The 15,060-nt window shown below is 42.8% G+C and overlaps 1 protein-coding gene across 1 annotated transcript in view; it reads right to left on the bottom strand.

The window, feature by feature from the left end:
* Nucleotides 1-15,060, bottom strand: part of NSMAF (neutral sphingomyelinase activation associated factor) — a 2,091,028-nt gene that overhangs the window by 216,708 nt on the left and 1,859,260 nt on the right. The gene's annotated exons all lie outside the window — the stretch shown is intronic.

The following is a 15,060-nucleotide window of genomic DNA, read 5'->3' as shown; positions in this document are numbered from 1 at the left end:
CAGTATGATCAGTTATGTTTTTTATAAATTAACTTGTGAAGGAAAATACAGCACATAAGTTTCATAACATTAGCAAAATGGCATTGTGATTAGACTGCTGTCTGTGTAGATTCTCACAGAGTCTCGCAATTCTCTTTCCTGTCTGGTTATAATCAAACGAAATTGGATAATATATTTCTTCCACTGAGGGAGATGCTTATAGGACCCAAGAGAAAAAAAGTTTTGAGATTACTAACTTGCTAGTTACATTTCAGACACAGTAAAATGAAATACGTCAGAGCAACACAGAAGAAATATTATAGCAATAACCCACACCTGGGTGTGGGTAATGCTGGATTTACCCACGGTTGGTGTGGTTTGGTCACAACGGCGAAGCCCGAGTGGCCAAACAAAGACAACCGTGGGTAAATCCAGCATTACCCACACCCAGAAGTGGATTATTACTATTATAAAATGACATTATTTAAGAAAACAAATAATTACTTTTCTTAAATAATGGCATTGTATAATGCCTCCTTGCTGCCCTTCCGCAGCTGTCTGGTATTCTGCGGCAGTTCTGATGTACTGCGCATGCGTATGCTTACGCAGTACATCAGAGCTGTGAGCGGAAGCAACGGAGAAAGCAAGACATCTGTTGCTTTTTACAAACTATCTCGCTATGTTAAAGGAGTTTAACATAGCAAGACAGCTTTAAAAAAAGCAACGGAGAATCTCTGTTGCTTTTTTAAAACTGTCTCGCTATGTCAAACCCATTTAACATAGCGAGACAGCTTTAAAAAAAGCAACGGAGATAGGAAGATCTCCGTTACTTTTTTTTAAAGCTGTCTCGTTATGTTAAACTCATTTAACATAGCGAGACTGTGTGTAAAAAGCAACGGAGATTTTGCGTTCTTCGTTGCTGTAAAAAAAAGAGTTATACTAATGGAAAAAGTCCGGGCGACGGGACCTTTTTCCATTACTATAACTCTGATTTACAACATGCACACTGACCAATCAGCATCCACGTTTTGGAATATTAATTGGGGGTCGTTGTATAATACTCTTTTAAGAAGTCTTCTGGCATGTTTGAGATCATCTCAGTAAAACCAGCAACACACTTTGTTAGTGATGCTAGCAAATTTCCATTAATGAGCTCTTTTTTTCACATAACCATACCCAGAACAGAGTGTGGATACAAATCTGGGTATGCAACAGAAGTGTTAAGAAATATGGAACCACAGACAACTTAAAAAGGTTGATGTCACCAGGAGAAGCTGGAAAAAACTTCTGAAGCTGCTGTCAAACTGGCAGAGTGAATATATCTGCTGCCATTTGCAGAAATATGCAGAATCCACTACCCACAGTTGGGAAACAAGAAGTTATGTACTCACCATAATGTTCAATGTATGTAGTCCATCTCGCCTCACATTCTTACTCGCGGGTTCGGAGCCGAATATCGGCTCTGACTCGGCCAACTTTTATTTACTAGCTTGAAGTCTCCCATTGGCTGGGCCAAGCAGGTATCCCATGCTGCACTGCTCCATAACCCCAGATCTAGTTTGCTGCGAATCCAACAATCACACCTCATGCATAACCACAATCCAATAAGGTAGAACACTATCAAGGGGAATAAGAAAAATAAACTACCACTGAAGGGTACTCTAGCACCAATGCCAACCTCCAGATCCTCCAGGAAGGGGGCAGGTGGGAGGGTACGTAAGAATGTGAGGCGAGATGGACTACATACATCGAACGTTATGGTGAGTACATAACTTCTTGATGTTATGTAGTCCAATCTCGCCTACATTCTTACTCGCAGGACAGCATCCCCAGCTACTCTATTCTGGGAGGCTCAAAGGAAGATACTCCTGAGGACTGTGGAACCAAAGGAAGCCCGGCCCCTAGAAGCCACGTCCAGTTTGTAATGAGTAATAAAGGTGTGTGGGGAAGCCCACGTGGCTGCAGCACAAATATCATCCAAAGATAGTCTGGCATGGTATGCCATAGACACAGAAACAGCCCTAGTAGAGTGAGCCTTGATGGGAAACTGTAGATTTTTTCCCGCTGAAGAATAAATAAAGGAAATACAATTCGAAATCCATCTGGAAATGGTAACCTTGGAAATAGGGGAACCCGCTCTATTTTCTGAAAAGGAAACAAACAATTGGTCAGATTTTCGTAGGTGTTTGGTCCTGTGTAGATAGAATCGTAATTGTCTGTGCACATCCAGTTGATGAAATCTAAACTCTGCCTTGTTCGAGAATTGAGGGAAGAACACTGGCAGCTCAATAGACTGATTGAGATTAACAGTAGATGTTACTTTGGGAAGAAAGGACGGATTAGGTCTAAGAGAAACTCTGTCCTTATGAAAAATTAAATATGGGGGTTTGATGGAGAGAGCTTGAATCTCTGACACCCATCTGGCTGATGTGATGGCTATTAGGAAAGCTGTCTTCCAGGACAAAAACTTTAATTCACAGGTGGCAGCCGGCTGGAAAGGTGGGGAAGTAAGGGTTTGCAAAACAAAGTTTAGATCCCAGGGCATGATAGGTTCTGACACAGGAGGCCGGAGTAATAAGGTACCATTTTAGAAAGGCCTTACAGAGTTTATGGGCATAAGGGAAGGCTCATAGGAGGTATGAAAGTTTGAAATAGCCGCCAGCTGGACTTTAATGGCAGCGGGCGTAGAGCCCTGCTGAAAGAGCATGGACAAGAAATCCAAAACAGCAGCAATTGGGGCTGTGTAAGGGTCAATTCCTTGGGCATGAGCCCAAACAGAGAATCGCTTCCATTTGCTGCAATAAATCTTCCTAGTCAAAGACTTATGAGAAGAGGATAAAATGTGCACCACCTCAGGTGAAAAACGATGAAGTCTGACTAACAACAGAAGTGGAGTAGCCAGACTGTCAAACCTGAGGGTCCGCAGGGAGGGATGGAACTGTCCCGACATGTGTGTCAGTAGGTCTGGTACTGGGACCAGAATCCAAGGACTGTCCACAGCAAATGGATGGAGAAAGGAGAAGCAGACCTGGCGAGGCCAGTGTGGGGCAATTAGAATCATCTTGCTTCCCAAGGATATGGCTTTCTGAATCACTCTTGGTAACAGAGGAAACGGAGGGAAAGCAAAGAGCAGACCGGAGGGCCAATCGTGGACTAGAGCGTCCCTGGGTGACTCCCCCTGTGGGGGGAATCAGGGTGAAGTAGTTGCTGCATTTGGCATTGAGGGGATTGGCAAAAAGATCGCAGCAAAGCTGACCCCACCTGCTGAAAATCTGTTCCGCAACCAGACGGTTCAGGGGCCACTCGTAAGGCATCAGAATAGCTCTGCTCAGCCTGTCTGCTATCACACTGGCCTTCCCCGGAATGTGCGTTGCCACTAGAAACAGTTGGGAAGACACTGCCCACTGCAACACTCGCATGGCCTCTCTGCACAGGGGATAAGATCTGGTTCCTCCTTGTTTGTTTAGATACCACACAACGGACATGTTGTCCGAGTGTATTGCAATCATCCCCAGAGGAAGAGAGCTCTGAAGTGCTCGCAACACCAGTAACACTGCTCTCATCTCTAATACATTGATGTGCAGATGTACCTTGTGATCTTGCCAAGTGCCTTGGACCGTCCTGCCAAGATAATGCCCCCCCCATCTGGGAGGTGTCCGTGGTCACCGTGGCGACAGGTGACAGAGGAACAAACGGTTTCCCCTCATCCAGACTGGTGGAGCACAGCCACCAACCGAGATCCTGTTTGCATGAATAGGATCTGGTGGGAAAGGGGAAGTTTTTGGAAAGACCATTGGGCAAGGAGAAGCAACTGAAAAAGCCTCATGTGTAATCTCACTAGAGGCACTAACATAATGGTAGCTACCATGGTGCCCAGAAGCTGAAGAACCCATCTCATCTGTACTTTCCTGAGGGGTAATAAAGCATGAACCTGATTCTGTAATACTCTGATCCTGTCGTGCGGCAAGAAGGCCCGCATTTGAATGGTGTCTAGCTCTGCGCCTATAAATGTGACATGCTGTGAGGGCAGCAAGGCAGATTTTTCCCAGTTCAATGTTATTCCTAGTCATTGACAGAGGGTAATGGTAGCGTCCCTGGCTCGGAAGAGTAGATGCCTGGTGAGGGCGGTGAGGAGCCAGTCATCCAGGTACGGAAACACTTGGAATCCTTGACGTCTCAGGTGAGCTGTCACCACCGCCAAACACTTGGTGAACACCCCGGGGGCTGTGGTGAGACCAAAGGGCAGGGCATGAAACTGAAAATGACTGGCTCCCAGCCGGAAGCGTAGGTGACTCCTGGATGCCCTGTCCATTTTGATATGATAGTAAGCATCCTTGAGGTCGATGGAGCACATCCATACTTCTTTTTTCAGCAATGGAAAAATGGGCTGAAGGGTGACCATTCGGAACTTGGACTTCAGAACTTAGTGGTTTAATCTGCTGAGATCTAGAATGGGTCTCAGGTCCCCTGTTCTTTTCGGCACCAAAAAGAGTCTTGAGTAAGTCCCTAATCCGATTTGGTCTGAGGGGACATGTTGGATGACTCCCTTCTTTAGCAGCTTTGAAACTTCTAATGCTGCGTGATCCCTTTGACTGGGTGGAACGTCTGGGATTTTCCTGACTGGAGGGGGGGTCTGACAAAAAAGGGATGGCATAACCTCCGGAAACTATTCGTAATACCCATCGATCCTGGGTGATGCTTTCCCAGGCTTCCAGGTACAACGATATGTGGCCCCCGACTGGCTCCGGAATAGCAGTCGGGGCTACACATCAGGAACGATGCTAGGAAGAACCACGAAAGGAATCACGTTCTCCCAAGTTGTGGGGGCCTCCTCTGCCTCTAGGGCGGCATCTTCCAGAATAACCTCCCCCTCCTCTGCCTCTGGAGGGGGATTCACCTTGTGCGGCCGGGAAAAACTTCTGCAATTTCTTGAACCACATCTTCCCTCCCCTCTGAGCCTTGGGGTAAGGCCTCGAGGGGAGGGAAAAACAGACCCCTATGGCAGACAGGGTCTTTCCCTCTTGCTCGCATCTGGTGAGGGTGTCTTTCACTTTGGTCCCAAAGAGCGAGGACCCATCAAAAGGAGAGTCAGTCAAGGACGACTTGAAGGCCTCAGTGAAATGACACAGGCGCATCCAGGCTTGCCTCCTGAGGGCTACTCCCGAACTGGCTGCCCTACTCGCCCCCTCGGCTGCATATGATATGAGCCTCATGGACGAGTTGACAATAGAATTGAGGGTAGACACCTGGGCATTAACCGTGTGCGCTAACGCCTCAGGTACGTTACCCGCTAGAGTATCTCCTAACTCCTTGAGGAGATCACTCTGGAGCGGAGTAAAATGACAGAGGTAGTTCAGTGACCGTAAGGTGAAGGTCGCTGATGAGAGGGTACGCTTCCCCCATACTGGTCCATGTTCCTAGACTCCTTGTTAGGAGGATGGATGGAGGAAGAAGACTCGGCTACTTCCTGCTGTGTGGCCGCCACCACCACCATGGCATCTACAGAAACCCCTTTGGACAGAAACTCTTTCAATGGGGGGGGCAGAAAGAAACTTATTGGGCCTTCTGGGTACAGGTTCCACCAAATCAGGATTCTCCCACACCCTTCAACAAATTAAATCCAAGAGCTCGTCGAAGGGTGGAGACACCCAGGAGGCGGAGGGTTGAGCACCAAAGGCCTTAAGGAATAACGACTCCTCCTCAGAGGGGGTTTTGGATGGCCAGTCACCTCTCTGTCTCAATATCTCCAGGATGTTGGAGAAAGAGACGTCATCAGAGGACGACTTTGGGGACCCTTCCGACTCCTCGAGATCGGTATCAGAAGTGAGAGACTCGTCCTGGGAGTCTATGTGCTTCCTCTTGCATGACTTCTTTCTAGGGGACTCCTCAGGCACAGACTCTAAGGGGCCCTCAGAAAGTTGGGGACCGCTCGTGGGGGTATCCTCAGACCTTTGGGCTCCGCCATCTATGGATGGGGGATGTCAGAGGCTCTAGCCGGGGTTGAAGGGGATGGAATGACCAATCCGGGTGATGTAACTGACAATCTGGCCAGTGTGCTCCACATGGCCTCAAAGGCGGGTCCCCCCGAATCCGAGGACCGACTGGCCTCTGAGGCCATGACCGGGGTCGGGGTCCCCCGAGCCGATGCGCCGAGAGGGAGGCTCGGAACCGACAGGTGTCCCGAAGTATCCTCCTCGGGCCCGACTGAGGAAACCCGAGTGCCGAAACCTGTGGACTGAGCCGACAGGGTCAGAGCCGACGTCAGCACCGATAAACCCTTGAGGGGTATCAGAGCCAGTGCAGGAACATCACTCGGAGCGGAGCACTCCGGCTCCGAAGACAAGGAAGTGCTCGGAGGAACCATCGACACAAGCATCGGGATGGGCTCCGGAGATGACTGGGTCGGAGCCGAGAATAATTTTGCCAACACCGGCGACTGCAGGAGCCTCTGTACCACCCTATCGTCATCCAAATCAGAAAGCCTGGAGGATTTGGAGGACAGGGAGGGAGATTGGGATCTCCTCTCAGGAGAACCATGCCTAACACTGGGCGACCAGCTCCAAATGGGTTCCAGTAAAATAGGAGCCGACGCCGATTCCAGTACTACAGATACCTCCTGCAGCCCCGAGGACAGAGGAGCCAAGGAGGTAGAGTCAAGTTTATAGATTTTCTCCGGGGGCTCCGATTAGACAGACGGAGCCGGAGATCTCTTCTTCGCCTTCGAAGCTTTAGACTTGGACTGAGAACTAGAAGTAGAGTCTAAATACTCCTCAAACGAAGGTTTTAGGAGTCCCTTCAATATTAGTTTATTTTTCCTCTCCTGGAGCACCCTCGGACTAAAGGCGTGACAGAAGCTACAAGACTCTTGCAAATGAATTGCTCCTAGGCAGTAAACAAATACGGAATGCCCATCCGTAATGGACATTTTGTAACTACACTTGGAACATTTTTTAAAACTGGAAGGTTTATTTTCCTTCTGATCCTTAGACATCTTGCACAAGCAGGCCACTGAAAACAACCTAGCCGGAAAAAACAGCAAAGCCGGGAAAACTACTGATCAGACTACACAAAGGCAACCAAAGAACCTCCAAGTAAAACGGTTCTTTACTAACTCACAACACACTATCCACAAAAAGGAAACGGAACACTACACAGAAAGGAGGACTAGGTCCTCTAAATAAAACGGGCCTAGCCCACCGGAACAGTTAGGGATACCAACTACACAAACAAAAAACACTGCAAACAAGCAACAAGAATAGCTATTAAAATAGCTTTTGAGGTTGAACAACTAGCAAATTTCTCAAGAGAAATTGAAAAAAAGAAGGTACTTAGCCACAGCCAAGCGAGACCACGTCCTAGCTACATGAGCGGCAAAAGAGATCTGGGGTTATGGAGCAGTGCAGCATGGGATACCTGCTTGGCCCAGCCAATGGGAGTCTTCGAGCTAGTAAATAAAAGTTGGCCGAGTCGAGCCGATATTCGGCTCCGAACCCGCGAGTAAGAATGTAGGTGAGACTGGACTACATAACATAGAACATTTCTAGTAAAGACAGCAAAAGCAAATGCAAAAATGGTGCTTATTAAATGCATACAGCAAGTAGAAATCTGCAGTAAGACGTAATAGATACAAACTATTTATCTTATCGATCTATCTTAATAGGATTCACCTTAGAATTTGTTGAGAACTGACAGTAGGACTGGTAATAGTACCAACTTAACCTTCCTCTTCTTCCATTGTTTATTAAAAAGGTAACAAAGACTGGAAAAGGAGAGTAGAGATTTGGCTTCATAAGAAATGCACCCAGATTTATGCTGGAAACTTATCAATCTGCCAACTGTGACCCTGGCTGAAGCCCTGCATGAACACTTGTTTGGTAGGTCATTGTACTTCAACAACATACAGATCTTGGGGATTTCATTTTCAATTTTTTGGTTAATAAAGTGTTTTCTGTCAGGGTGCTGTCAGTCAGCAAAGCTTGAATGCTTATGTTTTACCTAGTTTGACAGCTAAACTCCAACTTGTATGGGAAGAATTTCACCGAGTCGACTACAAGGACATATGAAACTGATTTCAGGTTTACGTACTGGATCCTTGTCATTCAAGGCTTGAGACACCACATCTGAGACTTGCATGCCCTAATTTTCCAGACAGTAAAAGTCTGCCTTAGAAAGGAGATGTCTTTAAATACGAGGCGGAACCTTCTCCCTTTCAAGTGAAGATGACTCTATTATAGCTTCTGGATGTGAGAAACTGATTATCTCTAACACAGAGGTCTTTGATAGTAACTAGCTTATGTGATTTTGACATGGACACAAAGAAAGTCACCTTGAAAGCAGAGGAAGCACAGCTTGAGGTGAATCCTGTCATCCATCTCAAGAACATATAAGTACATATGATCACAGAAACTTGATTATAATACTTTGCAGTGCATGCAGCCTTAGCAGTCCTTGTGCACTATTACTTACAGAAAAAGAAACTGTAGGAGCAGAAAGTCTTTTACGGCTTTGGAAGCTGAAATACACTTACTGCTGCTACATGGGCAGCCAATAGCTTTACCAGCTGCTAAGTACTTCACCCTGTCACTTTTTTTTGACAGCATAAGGTGTTTCAGAGAAATGTATCTCAAGAGTGAAGCTGCAGAGGTGAATTTCTTGAGATCTATGTTAAGAACACATAACATTTATAATCAGTGAGACCTGATCATAGTTCCTTGCAGTCATGTGTGCCAGCAGGTAGGTGCAATGGGGTGCACTTGCATCCCCTTGGATTTTCTTAATTTATCTGTGATGTGTTGAAATCGAAAAATGTACTGGCAAAACCGCACATTTTTCAATTTCAACTTACTTTTTTTTCCTGTTAAACCTGCATCGTTCAGAGGTTCGGAGGAGATGCTATTGGTGGCTGCAGTCATATGATGCATATGACAAGCCTCAATTCCTCCTCAAACTGCATCCCCCATTCCAACCGTTGACAGTTGAGAGTTATCCAGATTTGACAGTGGCAGCAAACAGAGTGAACGAGTTTTGTGACCAGAAAGAGCTCTTTTGCCTCTTTAGCTCAGATTATCGGATTTGTTGTGTGTGTGGTGGTGTGTACAGCACTTAAGGTACACTGAGATCATCATGACAGTCAAGAAAGAAGCTCCGTATTTTTTTTTTATACACTAAATCAATGTCAGCTTCAAGCTTGGTGCCAAAACATGAAAGCACCGCACTTGAGATGAGTGTGAGTGTCAGTAGTTTCCCTAGTCACCAGGGTGCCAGTGTAAAATAAAAATATTTACATATTATTACATGGTTGGTTTTATTATGTTTGTTGCTACAGTAGTACTTTATTTGTTCTAGTGCCCGGCCGCAGCCCCCTCACAACCGTAGCATGGTGAAAGTGCTGGCAAGAATAGAATTCTTAGGCAAGTAATACACAGCAAGATGTCAACTTCCCTGAATGACCAGTCTTGTGTGGGATGAAGTAGAAGTAAATGTTGACTTGTCAGTCATGCGAATTGACACTTTTTTACCCTGCATGACTGGCTAGGTGGGACAGAGAGGGGACTTAAGGGATTAATTTACAGTCTGGGTAAAGTTAAGAAGTTAAGTTTCTCTTAATTGATTTCATGTATGTTTGGTAACTATAGAGAGAAAACTATGCACACCATATTTGCTGGATAAGGGCCTTTATTGCACCCCTTGTTTTTAAGTGTTTACTATAACTTTAAACTTTCAGTAAAAAAAAAAAAACATGAAAGAATATTGCAGTCATTTAAACAACATCAGTCATTTTGGTATGCCTTATTTCAAAGTTGATTTTCACTGTTGATGCATTCAAACGGACTGTGTCCATAAATAATAATAATGTATAATAATGATATTGCAATTAGGAAGAACATAATTGTTACGAACTCTACAGCATGGTCTGTGTAACTATGTTTCTTGATTGTGAACGTGTTTACAGTGGCAATGTACTGTTATTTCAGATGTAGCATGGGGGGACAGAAATGTATTTTAATCAACAAACACAACAACAAAATGTTTTAAGAATTCTAGCAAAGATAAAATTATAACATAGATGCCATTTGTAATTTATGCATAGAAGAATTGAAAACATAGCTCTGACTAAAATGAGCTCCTATTAGTATAGCCCACCTACCTGGCTGCTTTAAATAAAGTGTGGTATCTTTAAGAACAAATCTAAATGATTTACATGCGCCCACCTGACACTGTTTGGTTTATAGATTGAGAAAAAGAAATCCCACACACATCCTCCCCCATGTGTTGATAATTTGATTTTAACATGTGTAGTAATTCTACATCAGTGCTTTTAATTCGGACAGGGCTGGAGAATGAAGTTAATCCAGGTGCTGCAAGCTTGCTTGTTTTTTGTCTATCCGTTTATGTCTTCATTTATTCATTTCTGTTGGACAGATAAGTGGACCTGGCCTGATCATTGGCCTTTATGTAGGCGACATGATTACAGTAATTAAAATAATCAGCATACAGTCCTGAGATGGTCTAAAATTATTTGCTCTGACTAGCCCCCACTGAGTACCAGGATGGTTTGCAATTTTCCAAATCTTACTTAGACATTTCCATCTTCAATTATTTTCCAAAAGACCACAACTTTTATAAGAGACAGGCTGAAAATATGAGGCAAAAACGTGGGCATTTCGTGAAAAGCTGGACATTTAAGAGGTATCTAGATTTCTGTCTTGTATTTTTGGTCTTTGCCTAGCAAATCACTGAGGACAAACATTAGAGTTTCAGACATCCATCAGAAAGTGCATGCTAATATAAAATCTGTTAGTCTATCAACTTTCTAAGTTTATAACAGTAGCATTTAAAACCTGTCCCTGATTTTGGCGGTCCTCTGTCCCCAGTTATTTTTCACTTTGCCCAGAATGCTTGAACAAATAAGGTGAGAGGTACAGTTACAGAGGAATGAATAAAACATTGTACAAAGCAGATAGTGAGACATAATGCAACTAACTTGTCATATGTAACAAATATACCTCAGTGTACTACCTACCTACCTGTTCCATGATGTAACAGGAGCTGTTGTTTATGGCCTGAATCGTGGAATGACACAAGGGAAAAAGAATGGAATTGGCGGGGTGGGGGTTAGCAGATAGATCGAACTTGTGAGACATTATTGATAAGGTTGTGTCACAGTCTGACCAGGTTCTTACTTGATTGTAGTATAGTCCAAACATGTGATATGGGCATGTAAGGAAAAAAATAGGGAGAAAATATAGGGGGGATAATTCTGAAGAACTCAGTGCATACTGTCTTGTATTCTGTATGGAAAAGAAAAATACAGTTGCACTCCATATGCAGACTTTTCATCTGAGGCTATCAGTGGCTGCAAAGTTGTCATGTTGTATTTTCTTTCCTGTATGAACAAAGGTGAATTAATATGTAGATCATGTTCTTTTACTGGACCAATTGTATAAACTGTAATAGAAGGGAACATTATTAGTGTTGGTAGTGGCCAGAAAGGAAAACAGAACATGGGGAATGAACAGCTTAGCTGCTGCAACTAAATGGATATGTGGATGTTGATGCTTTGCCAAATGTAGTTGTTTCACAAAGGTCAGGTAACTGATACGTGGATGTTGATGCTTTGCCAGATGTAGTTGTTTCACAAAGGTCAGGTAACTGCCAAAAAAAATACATATAGTTAGATCCTAGTGTCTTGTGTTCACATGGATGGATTAGTGCTACTTTCTAAAGGGATTTTATGGTGTTTTTAGTTAGTTGCATGTGCACATGCAGTGGTCGGCTATGGCTTACTTTGTCTGCAAACTCGTTATTAATAGTGCCATGTTGTGTTGTGTTGGAAATTAAGCCCCTTGTGGTGCAGCCGATTACCTGGGCTGCCTGTATTGCAGTTCCAGAGGTTAACAGCTTCTCTGCCGCATGGTGCCCAACTGCCTGACTCTAGTAATTAAGTTTAACTTACATATCCAAGTTCCAGGAGGTGGTTCTGGTGGTTGGTGGAGACTGGAATGGAGGAGAGAGCCATACTTTTCACCAAATTCATAATAAATGACCTGGCTGGCTGTATACACTGCTACAGGAGAATGCCTGTAGGAAAGGAAAGGGTGAGAGAATGCCTGTGTATCTGTTGGAATATGGTTTATGGGTTTTTGAAATGCACTTGGTATTAAGAGCACTTGTTGCAACTTGCAAGCATCTCATTCATTGTTTTGCACTCAAATATGATTTTATCAGACCCATAAGCTACAATTGATGCTGACTTGCCTGAGATTTTGTTTGAGTCTTTGGCTGCCTGGGCTATATACACATATACATATACACACACATGCACATACACTATTTATGTATGTGTGCATATTTTAATAGTATCATCCATACACCAAGAGACATAAAATGAAGTGAAAGATTGTGTTTTATACTGAGAAGGGAGTGCTCTTGGTTCTTGAGTGATACTAGGGTATTGTTTTGATCCTGTCAGCACTTCCTTAGTAGTTGTATTTATTATTTTAATTGGGTCATTATTATTTGGATTTACTAGAAAGTTATCAGAATGTATACAGACCTGCTTGTTCAAAAGTGCTGGTTTGCATATATTTTAAGTGTTTATCTGGCAGATTGTTTTAATCCATTTATTGCATAGTAGGGGTTATTGTCTTTAAGTAGTTGTCATGTTGATTCTTAGTTTGGTCTGAAGAAGCAGTTTCTAAACTGTGAAAGTGCTTACTCTTGCTCTCATTAAAGCTCTGAATTACATGCCGACGGAGTTGTTATTTTTCTGCCTTGCTAGTTGCTTGATTTTTGATTGCTAACATGGAAGAGTGCCAAGAAATGTCTTTAAAAGCCACAGAGAAAAATCTGTATTCAAAGCCCAAGCAAGACAGGATGTATATTATGCAAAGACACCTTAAATTGTGTTTCATGTGTCTTTAGACAAGGATTACAAAGAAAAATAGACTCATATAGAGATGCTGGTTTCTGTTTGCTTATAAGTGTTTTATGTTGCAGAAAAGGAAGTGGGCTATTGCAACAGTTAGGCAGTAGGGACAGCTCAAGTCTCTTAATAGTTAAACAGGGGTAAACAGAGGCTGACACTCAAAAATTCTAAGTGAGAACAAGTAGGATTGTGAAATGGAGATGTGGATTCTGCCTTCTTCACACTATACTCTTTGGCTGTTTTTATAATTAGGTGGTTTTGTGTGGGAAGGTGAACTCTTTGGGGGGACAGAGGAGCTTTGCTCTTTAAAAAAAGAGCATTAACTTACTGTTTTTGATTCACAGATTTGAGTCTAGGTACACGTTCTTTTGACATTCTAATTTATAACCATTTTGTACTGTTTACGGACTGTGAGAGAAAACTGCCTGTGGACTATATGCCCAACATAACATTACATATAGAAAAACGCTTCAGTAGCAAGTGGATTGAATCTGCTCACATGCATCCCGTATTTACTTACTGGCACGATACAGTAGTGCTTCCAAATGAAAACGTGCACAGATTCAGTGCACAAACACACCTCCCCTTTTACTTTGTTTTGTATGTTTAGTAAATCCCTGTAAAATGGGTCAAATATATTGAACAAAATGTTACTTAAACACTTTAAAATAATAAAATAATCATCTTCTTTTTCTTTTGGGTGTTCCTGTTAGGGGTCACCACAGCAGATCATCTGTTTCCATTTCTTCCTGTCCTCTGCATCTTGCTCTGTCACACCAACCACCTGCATGTCCTATCTCACCACATCCATAAACCTTATCTTGGGCCTTCCTCTTTTCCTCTCACCTGGCAGCTCCATCCTTAGCATCCTTTTCCCAATATACCCAGCATCCCTCCTCAGCACATATCCAAACCAACGCAATCACACCTCTCCACTTATGCCTCCAAACTGTCCACCCTAAGCTGGCCCTCTAATATACTGATTCATAATCCTGTCCATCTTCGTCACACCCAATGCAAATTGTAACATCTTTAACTCTGCCATCTCCAGCTCAGATGCCAGCCTTTTTGTCAATGCCATCATCTCCAACCAATATAACATAGCTGGTCTCACTACTCTCTTATAGACCTTCCCTTTCACTCTTACTGGTACCCATCTGTCACAAATCACTCCTGACACTATTCTCCACCCATTCCACTATATTAAAATTATAATAGCAATACTAATAATAATATTAAAAACTTTTTTTTAGGGGAGCCACACTTACACTCGCCATATCAGTAACTTCGCCCCTTATTGAAATCCATAGTCACACAACAGTGAAAAAAGAACTAGAAAGGTTTAGTACATGAATAGTGATAATATTCTGCCAAGTACTGGACGTTTGAATTCAATAAACGAGAATGGAACAAATGCCAAACTTTAACAACATATCTTGATTGTGTAATATAATCAGTAAACATAGTTAACATTAGCATTAAATACATTGTATAATACTGCACGACTGTGTTGTATGCTACCAGTTATGTATACCTAACTCGAAATAACTAAAGCAGGATCAGTGTTTAACATGCTATGTCTTTCTGCATACATTAAGTCCCAGGTTCACAAAGTCATTGGTGTATTGCTCTTTTTATCTGTAAGTCATTATCTTTTAGTTCCATGTACAGTCAGTGCAGTTGCAGTTGTCTTCACACAGCTTCTTTTACTATGTCATATCAGGAATTTAAACCTTTGTTCATTATTATTATTTTTTATTTAGCTTTGGTTAAGTGTGTAGTATTAAAGTAATTGAAGAGTAAATTATTTTTTTTTTCTGCAAGAGCCTCCTACTGACACTTGTACCTTCCGCAGTTCTGAATATTTCAGTTGGTGTATCTGGGGATGAATAGTGAAGTTCAAATATGTTTTCATTCCAGTTTGCTGCATAAATACTCTTCAGTTTTCACAGTTAAATTACTAAGGCATGTAATTTTGTGCTGACATTGCCTTTTTAGAAATAGCTAGTTGTCTTTACATACTTTAACATCTTGTCTGACAACTTTGTTACTAATATTATAAACAAGAAACTATCTTAACTTGCAACATTTACTGTATATACTGTTGATAATCAATATCTTGTTATTGTATTAAAGCCAACAACCTGTAATGT

This window comes from Protopterus annectens, chromosome 3.part0, assembly GCF_019279795.1.
Source record: "Protopterus annectens isolate FY-2018-M chromosome 3.part0, PAN1.0, whole genome shotgun sequence".
NCBI lineage: Eukaryota > Metazoa > Chordata > Ceratodontiformes > Protopteridae > Protopterus > Protopterus annectens.
The sequence above is the reverse complement of the archived record's forward strand: the minus strand, read 5'-3'. Positions and strand labels throughout refer to the sequence as shown.